The sequence below is a fragment of the Pseudophryne corroboree genome, chromosome 4 (genome assembly GCF_028390025.1).
Source record: "Pseudophryne corroboree isolate aPseCor3 chromosome 4, aPseCor3.hap2, whole genome shotgun sequence".
NCBI lineage: Eukaryota > Metazoa > Chordata > Amphibia > Anura > Myobatrachidae > Pseudophryne > Pseudophryne corroboree.
Window position 1 is genome coordinate 447,416,061 of NC_086447.1, and position 13,744 is coordinate 447,429,804.

At 45.3% G+C, this 13,744-nt stretch overlaps 1 protein-coding gene across 1 annotated transcript in view; it reads right to left on the minus strand.

The window, feature by feature from the left end:
- Positions 1 to 11,186, minus strand: part of HTR1E (5-hydroxytryptamine receptor 1E) — a 417,773-nt gene extending 406,587 nt beyond the window's left edge. Inside the window, exon 1 of the mRNA XM_063916946.1 lies at positions 10,946 to 11,186. The gene's annotated coding sequence lies outside the window, so the exon portion shown is untranslated. The remainder of the gene's footprint in view (positions 1 to 10,945) is intronic.
- Between the last annotated feature and the right edge of the window lie 2,558 nt (positions 11,187 to 13,744).

Genomic DNA, 13,744 nt, shown 5'->3' on the forward strand with positions numbered 1-13,744 from the left:
CACATGTAGTGTAACAATCTGTGATTTTGACGTTCCACTTCCAATGTGATGACAGGCTTTTCCTCCAGTATTACTGGACTGTTGCAGAATGAATTTGCACGTAGGTGACAGTTCCAGTTTACGATTATTTTTTATTTATTTACTGTACAGTGTTTCCAATTATGAAGAAAATTATTATTATATTAATTATATTCAGGCAAATAAATAAGGAATGTTGCAGAATAAAAATGTAAAACATCATCATCATCATCATCATCATCATCATCATCATTTCTGACATAGAAAACATGATGGGCATATATTACTAGTTTCAGTATTTTGATGGTATTGTCATAATTCCTGAATAATTTAAAAACATTGGCCCTCATTCCGAGTTGATCGCTTGCTAGCTGCTTTTAGTGGCAGTGCAAACGCTAAGCCGCCGCCCTCTGGGAGCAGAAGAAGAAGAAGCTTAGCAGAAGTGCGAACGAAAGGTTAGCAGAACAGTGCAGAAATTTTATCAAGCAGTTTCTGAGTAGCTGCAGACTTACTCCTTCCTTGCGATCACTTCAGTCTATTTGGTTCCTGCTTTGACGTCACAAACACGCCCTACGTTCGACCAGCCACTCCCCCGTTTCCCCAGGCATGCCTGCGTTTTTACCTGACACGCCTGCCTTTTATAGCGCACTCCCGGAAAACGGCCAGTTACCACCCAGAAACACCCACTTCCTGTCAATCATTCAACGATCAGCAGTGCGATTGAAAAGCGTCGCTAGACCTTGTGTGAAACGGCATAATTTTTGTGAAAGTACGTCACGCGTGCGCACTGCAGCCCGTACGCATGCGCATAAATGCCTATTTTTTGCCTGATTGCTGCGCTGCGAACAACGGCAGCTAGCGATCAACTCGGAATGAACCCCGAAGTCTTAAAATTTGTGGTTGTTTAAATATAACATGGACTTTGAAGTAGAGATGAGCGGGTTCGGTTTCTCTGAAACCGAACCCGCACGAACTTCATGTTTTTTTCACGGGTCCGAGCAGACTCGGATCCTCCCGCCTTGCTCGGTTAACCCGAGCGCGCCCGAACGTCATCATGACGCTGTCGGATTCTCGCGAGACTCGGATTCTATATAAGGAGCCGCGCGTCGCCGCCATTTTCACACGTGCATTGAGATTGATAGGGAGAGGACGTGGCTGGCGTCCTCTCCATTAGAAATTAGATTAGAAGAGAGAGAGAGATTGTGCAGAGTCAGACAGAGTTTACCACAGTGACCAGTGCAGTTGTTGTTAGTTAACTTTTATTTATTTTAATATAATATATCCGTTCTCTGCTATATCCGTTCTCTGCCTGAAAAAAAACGATACACAGCAGCAGCCAGTCACACAGTGTGACTCAGTCTGTGTGCACTCAGCTCAGCCCAGTGTGCTGCACATCAATGTATAAAAGGCAAAGCTTATAATAATTGTGGGGGAGACTGGGGAGCACTGCAGGTTGTTATAGCAGGAGCCCCCAGGAGTACATAATATTATATTAATTTAAAATTAAACAGTGCACACTTTTGCTGCAGGAGTGCCACTGCCAGTGTGACTAGTGGTGACCAGTGCCTGACCACCAGTATAGTAGTATATTGTTGTATGTATTGTATACTATCTCTTTATCAACCAGTCTATATTAGCAGCAGACACAGTACAGTGCGGTAGTTCACGGCTGTGGCTACCTCTGTGTCGGCAGTCGGAACTCGGCAGGCAGTCCGTCCATCCATAATTGTATTACAATATATACCACCTAACCGTGGTATTTTTTTTTCTTTCTTTATACCGTCGTCATAGTGTCATACTAGTTGTTACGAGTATACTACTATCTCTTTATCAACCAGTGTACAGTGCGGTAGTTCACGGCTGTGGCTACCTCTGTGTCGGCAGTCGGCAGGCAGTCCGTCCATCCATAATTGTATTATTATTATAATATATACCACCTAACCGTGGTTTTTTTTTCATTCTTTATACCGTCATAGTGTCATACTAGTTGTTACGAGTATACTACTATCTCTTTATCAACCAGTGTACAGTGCGGTAGTTCACGGCTGTGGCTACCTCTGTGTCGGCAGTCGGCAGGCAGTCCGTCCATCCATAATTGTATTATTATTATAATATATACCACCTAACCGTGGTTTTTTTTTCATTCTTTATACCGTCGTCATAGTGTCATACTAGTTGTTACGAGTATACTACTATCTCTTTATCAACCAGTGTACAGTGCGGTAGTTCACGGCTGTGGCTACCTCTGTGTCGGCAGTCGGCAGGCAGTCCGTCCATCCATAATTGTATTATTATTATTATAATATATACCACCTAACCGTGGTTTTTTTTTCATTCTTTATACCGTCGTCATAGTGTCATACTAGTTGTTACGAGTATACTACTATCTCTTTATCAACCAGTGTACAGTGCGGTAGTTCACGGCTGTGGCTACCTCTGTGTCGGCAGTCGGCAGGCAGTCCGTCCATCCATAATTGTATTATTATTATAATATATACCACCTAACTGTGGTATTTTTTTTTCTTTCTTTATACCGTCGTCATAGTGTCATACTAGTTGTTACGAGTATACTACTATCTCTTTATCAACCAGTGTACAGTGCGGTAGTTCACGGCTGTGGCTACCTCTGTGTCGGCAGTCGGCAGGCAGTCCGTCCATCCATAATTGTATTATTATTATAATATATACCACCTAACCGTGGTTTTTTTTTCATTCTTTATACCGTCATAGTGTCATACTAGTTGTTACGAGTATACTACTATCTCTTTATCAACCAGTGTACAGTGCGGTAGTTCACGGCTGTGGCTACCTCTGTGTCGGCAGTCGGCAGGCAGTCCGTCCATCCATAATTGTATTATTATTATAATATATACCACCTAACCGTGGTTTTTTTTTCATTCTTTATACCGTCGTCATAGTGTCATACTAGTTGTTACGAGTATACTACTATCTCTTTATCAACCAGTGTACAGTGCGGTAGTTCACGGCTGTGGCTACCTCTGTGTCGGCAGTCGGCAGGCAGTCCGTCCATCCATAATTGTATTATTATTATAATATATACCACCTAACCGTGGTTTTTTTTTCATTCTTTATACCGTCGTCATAGTGTCATACTAGTTGTTACGAGTATACTACTATCTCTTTATCAACCAGTGTACAGTGCGGTAGTTCACGGCTGTGGCTACCTCTGTGTCGGCAGTCGGCAGGCAGTCCGTCCATCCATAATTGTATTATTATTATAATATATACCACCTAACTGTGGTATTTTTTTTTCTTTCTTTATACCGTCGTCATAGTGTCATACTAGTTGTTACGAGTATACTACTATCTCTTTATCAACCAGTGTACAGTGCGGTAGTTCACGGCTGTGGCTACCTCTGTGTCGGCAGTCGGCAGGCAGTCCGTCCATCCATAATTGTATTATTATTATAATATATACCACCTAACCGTGGTTTTTTTTTCATTCTTTATACCGTCGTCATAGTGTCATACTAGTTGTTACGAGTATACTACTATCTCTTTATCAACCAGTGTACAGTGCGGTAGTTCACGGCTGTGGCTACCTCTGTGTCGGCAGTCGGCAGGCAGTCCGTCCATCCATAATTGTATTATTATTATAATATATACCACCTAACCGTGGTTTTTTTTTCATTCTTTATACCGTCGTCATAGTGTCATACTAGTTGTTACGAGTATACTACTATCTCTTTATCAACCAGTGTACAGTGCGGTAGTTCACGGCTGTGGCTACCTCTGTGTCGGCAGTCGGCAGGCAGTCCGTCCATCCATAATTGTATTATTATTATAATATATACCACCTAACCGTGGTTTTTTTTTCATTCTTTATACCGTCGTCATAGTGTCATACTAGTTGTTACGAGTATACTACTATCTCTTTATCAACCAGTGTACAGTGCGGTAGTTCACGGCTGTGGCTACCTCTGTGTCGGCAGTCGGCAGGCAGTCCGTCCATCCATAATTGTATTATTATTATAATATATACCACCTAACCGTGGTTTTTTTATACCACCTAACCGTGGCAGTCCGTCCATAATTGTATACTAGTATCCAATCCATCCATCTCCATTGTTTACCTGAGGTGCCTTTTAGTTCTGCCTATAAAATATGGAGAACAAAAAAGTTGAGGTTCCAAAATTAGGGAAAGATCAAGATCCACTTCCACCTCGTGCTGAAGCTGCTGCCACTAGTCATGGCCGAGACGATGAAATGCCAGCAACGTCGTCTGCCAAGGCCGATGCCCAATGTCATAGTACAGAGCATGTCAAATCCAAAACACCAAATATCAGAAAAAAAAGGACTCCAAAACCTAAACTAAAATTGTCGGAGGAGAAGCGTAAACTTGCCAATATGCCATTTACCACACGGAGTGGCAAGGAACGGCTGAGGCCCTGGCCTATGTTCATGGCTAGTGGTTCAGCTTCACATGAGGATGGAAGCACTCAGCCTCTCGCTAGAAAAATGAAACGACTCAAGCTGGCAAAAGCACAGCAAAGAACTGTGCGTTCTTCGAAATCCCAAATCCACAAGGAGAGTCCAATTGTGTCGGTTGCGATGCCTGACCTTCCCAACACTGGATGTGAAGAGCATGCGCCTTCCACCATTTGCACGCCCCCTGCAAGTGCTGGAAGGAGCACCCGCAGTCCAGTTCCTGATAGTGAGATTGAAGATGTCAGTGTTGAAGTCCACCAGGATGAGGAGGATATGGGTGTTGCTGGCGCTGGGGAGGAAATTGACAAGGAGGATTCTGATGGTGAGGTGGTTTGTTTAAGTCAGGCACCCGGGGAGACACCTGTTGTCCGTGGGACGAATATGGCCGTTGACATGCCAGGTGAAAATACCAAAAAAATCAGCTCTTCGGTGTGGAGGTATTTCACCAGAAATGCGGACAACAGGTGTCAAGCCGTGTGTTCCCTTTGTCAAGCTGTAATAAGTAGGGGTAAGGACGTTAACCACCTCGGAACATCCTCCCTTATACGTCACCTGCAGCGCATTCATAATAAGTCAGTGACAAGTTCAAAAACTTTGGGTGACAGCGGAAGCACTCCACTGACCAGTAAATCCCTTCCTCTTGTAACCAAGCTCACGCAAACCACCCCACCAACTCCCTCAGTGTCAATTTCCTCCTTCCCCAGGAATGCCAATAGTCCTGCAGGCCATGTCACTGGCAATTCTGACGATTCCTCTCCTGCCTGGGATTCCTCCGATGCATCCTTGCGTGTAACGCCTACTGCTGCTGGCGCTGCTGTTGTTGCTGCTGGGAGTCGATGGTCATCCCAGAGAGGAAGTCGTAAGACCACTTTTACTACTTCCACCAAGCAATTGACTGTCCAACAGTCATTTGCGAGGAAGATTAAATATCACAGCAGTCATCCTACTGCAAAGCGGATAACTGAGGCCTTGACATCCTGGGTGGTGAGAAACGTGGTTCCGGTATCCATCATTACTGCAGAGCCAACTAAAGACTTGTTGGAGGTACTGTGTCCCCGGTACCAAATACCATCTAGGTTCCATTTCTCTAGGGTTGCGATACCGAAAATGTACACAGACCTCAGAAAAAGAGTCACCAGTGTCCTAAAAAATGCAGCTGTACCCAATGTCCACTTAACCACGGACATGTGGACAAGTGGAGCAGGGCAGGGTCAGGACTATATGACTGTGACAGCCCACTGGGTAGATGTATGGACTCCCGCCGCAAGAACAGCAGCGGCGGCACCAGTAGCAGCATCTCGCAAACGCCAACTCGTTCCTAGGCAGGCTACGCTTTGTATCACCGGTTTCCAGAATACGCACACAGCTGAAAACCTCTTACGGCAACTGAGGAAGATCATCGCGGAATGGCTTACCCCAATTGGACTCTCCTGTGGATTTGTGGCATCGGACAACGCCAGCAATATTGTGCGTGCATTACATCTGGGCAAATTCCAGCACGTCCCATGTTTTGCACATACCTTGAATTTGGTGGTGCAGAATTTTTTAAAAAACGACAGGGGCGTGCAAGAGATGCTGTCGGTGGCCAGAAAAATTGCGGGACACTTTCGGCGTACAGGCAGCACGTACAGAAGACTGGAGCACCACCAAAAACGCCTGAACCTGCCCTGCCATCATCTGAAGCAGGAGGTGGTAACGAGGTGGAATTCAACCCTCTATATGCTTCAGAGGTTGGAGGAGCAGCAAAAGGCCATTCAAGCCTATACAACTGACCACGATATAGGAGGTGGAATGCACCTGTCTCAAGCGCAGTGGAGAATGATTTCAACGTTGTGCAAGGTTCTGCAACCTTTTGAACTTGCCACACGTGAAGTCAGTTCAGACACTGCCAGCCTGAGTCAGGTCATTCCCCTCATCAGGCTTTTGCAGAAGAAGCTGGAGACATTGAAGGAGGAGCTAAGACAGAGCGATTCCGCTAGGCATGTGGGACTTGTGGATGGAGCCCTTAATTCGCTTAACAAGGATTCACGGGTGGTCAATCTGTTGAAATCAGAGCACTACATTTTGGCCACCGTGCTCGATCCTAGATTTAAAACCTACCTTGGATCTCTCTTTCCGGCGCACACAAGTCTGCTGGGTTTCAAAGACCTGCTGGTGAGAAAATTGTCAAGTCAAGCGGAACGCGACCTGTCAACATCTCCTCCTTCACATTCTCCCGCAACTGGGGCTGCGAGGAAAAGGCTCAGAATTCCGAGCCCACCCGCTGGCGGTGATGCAGGGCAGTCTGGAGCGACTGCTGATGCTGACATCTGGTCCGGACTGAAGGACCTGACAACCATTACGGACATGTCGTCTACTGTCACTGCATATGATTCTATCACCATTGATAGAATGGTGGAGGATTATATGAGTGACCGCATCCAAGTAGGCACGTCACACAGTCCGTACTTATACTGGCAGGAAAAAGAGGCAATTTGGAGGCCCTTGCACAAACTGGCTTTATTCTACCTAAGTTGCCCTCCCACAAGTGTGTACTCCGAAAGAGTGTTTAGTGCCGAGGTTACATCCAGAAAATGTGGAGAAGATGATGTTCATTAAAATGAATTATAATCAATTCCTCCGCGGAGACATTGACCAGCAGCAATTGCCTCCACAAAGTACACAGGGAGCTGACATGGTGGATTCCAGTGGGGACGAATTGATAATCTGTGAGGAGGGGGATGTACACGGTGATATATCGGAGGATGATGATGAGGTGGACATCTTGCCTCTGTAGAGCCAGTTTGTGCAAGGAGAGATTAATTGCTTCTTTTTTGGTGGGGGTCCAAACCAACCCGTCATTTCAGTCACAGTCGTGTGGCAGACCCTGTCACTGAAATGATGGGTTGGTTAAAGTGTGCATGTCCTGTTTTGTTTATACAACATAAGGGTGGGTGGGAAGGGCCCAAGGACAATTCCATCTTGCACCTCTTTTTTCTTTTATTTTTCTTTGCGTCATGTGCTGTTTGGGGAGGGTTTTTTGGAAGGGACATCCTGCGTGACACTGCAGTGCCACTCCTAGATGGGCCCGGTGTTTGTGTCGGCCACTAGGGTCGCTTATCTTTCTCACACAGTCAGCTACCTCATTGCGCCTCTTTTTTTCTTTGCGTCATGTGCTGTTTGGGGAGGGTTTTTTGGAAGGGACATCCTGCGTGACACTGCAGTGCCACTCCTAGATGGGCCCGGTGTTTGTGTCGGCCACTAGGGTCGCTTATCTTTCTCACACAGTCAGCTACCTCATTGCGCCTCTTTTTTTCTTTGCGTCATGTGCTGTTTGGGGAGGGTTTTTTGGAAGGGACATCCTGCGTGACACTGCAGTGCCACTCCTAGATGGGCCCGGTGTTTGTGTCGGCCACTAGGGTCGCTAATCTTACTCACACAGCTACCTCATTGCGCCTCTTTTTTTCTTTGCGTCATGTGCTGTTTGGGGAGGGTTTTTTGGAAGGGACATCCTGCGTGACACTGCAGTGCCACTCCTAGATGGGCCCGGTGTTTGTGTCGGCCACTAGGGTCGCTTATCTTTCTCACACAGTCAGCTACCTCATTGCGCCTCTTTTTTTCTTTGCGTCATGTGCTGTTTGGGGAGGGTTTTTTGGAAGGGACATCCTGCGTGACACTGCAGTGCCACTCCTAGATGGGCCCGGTGTTTGTGTCGGCCACTAGGGTCGCTTATCTTTCTCACACAGTCAGCTACCTCATTGCGCCTCTTTTTTTCTTTGCGTCATGTGCTGTTTGGGGAGGGTTTTTTGGAAGGGACATCCTGCGTGACACTGCAGTGCCACTCCTAGATGGGCCCGGTGTTTGTGTCGGCCACTAGGGTCGCTAATCTTACTCACACAGCTACCTCATTGCGCCTCTTTTTTTCTTTGCGTCATGTGCTGTTTGGGGAGGGTTTTTTGGAAGGGACATCCTGCGTGACACTGCAGTGCCACTCCTAGATGGGCCCGGTGTTTGTGTCGGCCACTAGGGTCGCTTATCTTACTCACACAGCGACCTCGGTGCAAATTTTAGGACTAAAAATAATATTGTGAGGTGTGATGTGTTCAGAATAGGCTGAAAATGAGTGTAAATTATGTTTTTTGAGGTTAATAATACTTTGGGATCAAAATTACCCCCAAATTCTATGATTTAAGCTGTTTTTTAGGGTTTTTTGAAAAAAACACCCGAATCCAAAACACACCCGAATCCGACAAAAAAAATTCGGTGAGGTTTTGCCAAAACGCGGTCGAACCCAAAACACGGCCGCGGAACCGAACCCAAAACCAAAACACAAAACCCGAAAAATTTCCGGCGCTCATCTCTACTTTGAAGTACTGCATGTTCTCCCTTAAACTCAGGATCAAAACCTACTTCTAATAATACTGTATTGTAGGTTAAAAAGAAAGCATCAGAAGCTAAAGGGAATATTCAGGTCACATATTCGCTATAGACTACAGTACATTGGCGTGTTAGGAAAGTGAAAGGCAAAGCATTTGCACCTGACCCAATAGGGTTCCCAGGCTAATACTGACTATTCAAAGATCCTTGAGCTAGAGTTCCTTAAAAACTTTGAGTTAAGGTAAGACAATCCTTGTTTAAAAGAGAATTGATATACAGTATTAACCTCAAAACGTCTTGGTTTTATTATAAACCATAACATAGTTTTAACATTAGTCTAAATTCTAAATCTGAACTGCTGCACCAGTCAATTTCAGTAACTCTAGACCTAATGTTAGCTTAAACCCAAGCCTAGCCTTGTACTGCTTTCTTGATGACCATTATACACCCTGCATTTGGGCTATAGTCACATGCTGTCCATCATGTTTTGCAAATAATATAATCTTTTCACTCGAACCATATTTCTATCTGCTAAAATAAGGACAGTTATGAAATTTTAACAGATTAACACTAGATTATTATTTGTAAACTAGTGTTTGCCTGCAACGTAGATATCTGTTATTGCTCAACAGAACACATTTTACAAAGACAGTAGTGGCATCTAACATTGTGATATATATTTTACACTGTACACAATGACCATAAAATTTCTTTGTAAACAATACTTGCAGTTTTTCCTTCAAGGACACAAAATTATGCTTGGGGCTACTAACTTGTGACCAAGCCAATTACAGCTGCCCATGAGAGAAGCAGCTGGTCCTGAGATCTATGCCTGCAGCCCTGAGCGGTTTTCGCGGTGTGCATTATATGTATATATTGTATTAATATATATTTATATACAAATAGTTATTTTGGGCTTGAGGAGCCTGCACAATTCACGCACTGAGTGTCAAGCATCTGGTTTTTCCTTATTGCTCCTCTTCCTGATGTCACATCGAGATCATACATTTCTCAGTTTCTTTTTATGTCACTAAGCTATACAATAGTGAAAACACAATCCACATTCATCCAGTAGATTCTGCGTGATTCCGGAACACACAGACAGACAGAAAAAAAGTCAGAAAAAACATTCTTCGTCTCCATAGTTCATAAACAGTCCCTAGAAGTATATTTCTCAAGAAAAAAAAATGCTACTGTACATACAGACACAACCCTTACAGTTGTACTATATTTATAGATAAAGTTCAAATTTTAATTTACATTTTTTTTTATAAAAGTATCTATTAAGATCAAGTTCAACTTTGTTCACCATTTATTAGTGCAGTTTATGGCTTTGGTGTTTTAAGATTTTGTTATACTCTGCTGCTGCTATATACTGTAGTGTAGTCTACATTTAACATGAATAGACCACCATTATTTAAAAAAACAGAGCTTAGAAAGACAATGAGGTATGAGCTGAAAAGAGGTTATAATTTATGACATGATAAAATATTCATACTGTATACAATACTTGTAAAATGTACATTCAAGCCAGACATGTTGCAAAATAGGACAAATAACTGTACATACTGTACATACATGTGCATGCTAATTCATTATACGCCAGATAGACTGGAATGGACTAATGCTCAACTTTTAACAGCTTCCAACAATTATTGATGTTATAGAAGACTAATGGGTAAAATGACAAAAAGACTGTGAGAGAACAGTTAGATATGATTTTGTGTAAGCAATAGAATAAATCTCAGTGTGTCTAACGTTTATTTAGAGGTTTCTTTATTGATATTGTAGAGTTTAGTCACTATTCATCTATTATTGTTCTGATGCCATATAGTACAACACAGTGTTAAGTTCACCTACTAGTTTGTATGGAAGGAGCGACAAGACTCCATAGCACAATGCATACAATAAAAACATGGAGACTAAATTAATCAAATCAATATTTAACTTGCTGACTAAATAAAACTGGTTACTCAGCTGTCCATAACTGAGATTACAATGTGCCCAGTAAGAGTCACCTATTAACACACTAGATCCCAAATACACAACATGAGGAGACAGGGGAAGGAATATTTGCTGCAGGAATATTCAGCACATGCATACACCAGTAAATGTACTGTACCTGTGACAGCGCAGCACCTGCGGCTACAGCCCCCCAGCGAGGTCAGCTCTGATCCGTCACCTGCTCCACAGGCAGCAGCAATGAGTCACATCTTGGATTTTAGACTTGTTGAATAAATAATCTGGAGTTGCTTGCTTAAACAATGATAACTATAAATCTATTAGATCCATCTTCCTATCATCCATGCATAAGGGGAAAGGAAAACACAGTAAGACTTCATAGTTTTTCCTTCCAGGAGAGCAAAGTATAATATCAGAAGCTATAAGAAGCAGCAGCAGCAGCAGCGCAGGGTTCAGTGCACAAAAGCTGGAGCTGAACTGAAGCAGGATGAAATACAGCCGGGTGATACGTTTGCAGCAGATTAAGCACAAATTGGCCACTAGGGGGCTGGAAGTACAGAATCATAATGATAAGGGCAAGGTGTCAGCAGGAGTCCTGGTGGAGGGAGGCTTGAGTTTGATCCTAGGTGTTCCTAAGGACAGGCATGACAGGAGAGTTTAGGATCTGGTGTAAAACTAGGCACTGGAAAAGGAAATCAGTATAAATATGGTACACATTCTGTTTGTGCATTATAAATACTGTAAGAGGAAATAGGTAAAGTTTACTCCCAATGTATCAGTCCTTGTCACAGTGCTTCACTGGTGTATCCAGTGCTCTTGTGTGGAGGTAGTGGTGCCCCTCCTTTGGGGGTAATCTTTGATTTTTCTAGCTAGTTCCAGAAACAGGAATGAATCAGTTAAATGAGGGGCGGCCAGACTTTTGGAGTCGGCGATCTACTTTGAAAGCTAAAAAGCTTTTGTGATCTACCTAGGAGGAATAATAGCGCGTGCCTACGGTGCGCGCGCAAAAAAGGGTGTGGTATAACAAAAAAGTGGGCGTGGTATAACAAAAAGTGGGCGTGGTATATAAAAAAAAGGGACATAGCCTTGCTGCACAGAGTGTAATGACTGTCTCGCACGAAATAACACATTGGCCCCCCACAGGTAAAAACCTCAAACACATATGCCCCCACAGTGCCAGATACACATATGCCCCCACAGTGCCATGTGCCCACAGTGCCAGATATGCACCCACCGTGCCAGATACAGATATGCCCCCACAGTGCCATGTGCCCACACTGCTAGATATGCCCCCACAGTGCCAGATTACAGATATGCCCCCACAGTACCATGTGCCCGCAGTGCCAGATATGCCCCCATAGTGCCAGATATGCCCCCATAGTGCCAGATATGCCCCCACAGTGCCAGATTACAGATATGCCCCCACAGTGCCATGTGCCCGCAGTGCCAGATATGCCCCCATAGTGCCAGATATGCCCCCACAGTGCCAGATATGCCCCCACAGTGCCAGATTACAGATATACCCCCACAGTGCCATGTGGCTGCAGTTCCAGATATGCCCCCAGTGCCAGATATGCCCCCACAGTGCCAGATATGCCCCCACAGTGCCAGATTACAGATATGCCCCCACAGTGCCATGTGCCCGCAGTGCCAGATATGCCCCCACAGTGCCAGATTACAGATATACCCCCACAGTGCCATGTGCCCGCAGTAACAGATATGCCCCCACAGTGCCAGATATGACCCCACAGTGCCACCTATGCCCCACATTGCCACATATGCCGCCACTGTGCCATGTGCCTGCAGTGCCAGATATGCCCCCACATTGCCAGATATGCCCCCATAGTGCTTACCGTGCTGTATGGAGAGCGCAGCGCGCGCTTCTCCTGCCTGCCGTCCTGCCCCTCAGTCTGCTCTCCGGCGGTGACGGCAGCGTGTATGGCTCAAATCAGGCGCCGGTTCGCGAGCTCTGATTGGCTAACGAACTGGCACCTGATTTGAGCTATACACTCCGCCGTCACTGCCGGAGACCAGACTGAGGGGCAGGACGGCAGGCAGGAGAGGTGCGGCTTCGGGTGGATGGGCAGCGGATCGCGATCGACTGGACGCATGTCCGCGATCGACCAGTCGATCGCGATCGACTGTTTGGCCACCCCTGAGTTAAATCATTTCAGGAACATATGAAATAAGCACACACACCACACACACACACACACACACACACACACACACACACACACACACACACACACACACACACACACACACGAGGAAAGGTAATATTTTCTGTGGAAAAAAATGACTGGGTGTATCTTTTGGTAAAATCTAGTTTATGCAGAACAGTCCCTGTTGCCACCTTCAAACACGTTGGGGGTAGGTGGGGACTGCGAGCAACATGCCGGACTCGTTCTGCACATGCGCAGAATGGGTCTTGCACATGTGCAGTTCCCCCACCATTAGGTTTAGGCAGGGGCCTGACTATACCTAATGGGTCCACATAGCAAACTTTAAAAAAAAAAACACACTGCACCGCAACCCAATTTGTGCCCCCCCCCCCCCCCCCCCCTTCCCAAACCGTTCTGCAAGCCAATGTGCCTCATCCTCCTGTGCAAGTTCATTCACCTCCTGTGCCCCCTGTATCTTTTCCTCTTTTGGCAGTGTACTGCATCTTCAGGCACATCTGCTGTCAGTGTACCGGCTGTCTCTGTCTCTCATCCTTGCTGATGCTGGGAGTAGTCAGGCTAAGCAATGCCACGCCTCCTCCCAGCATCAGTAAGGATGGAGAGATAAAGCCAGCAGTGACTATGACAGCAGATGTGCCTGAAGAGGAGAAGCCATAGAGAACAGAGGTGAGGTCAGTGTGACTGGCAGGCATGAGGAGGGCGAGGCCCGAAGATTGCCACACCACGTGCACCTACTGTTCCTACGCTTATGGGTTAAAGTACTATCCTGAATCAGG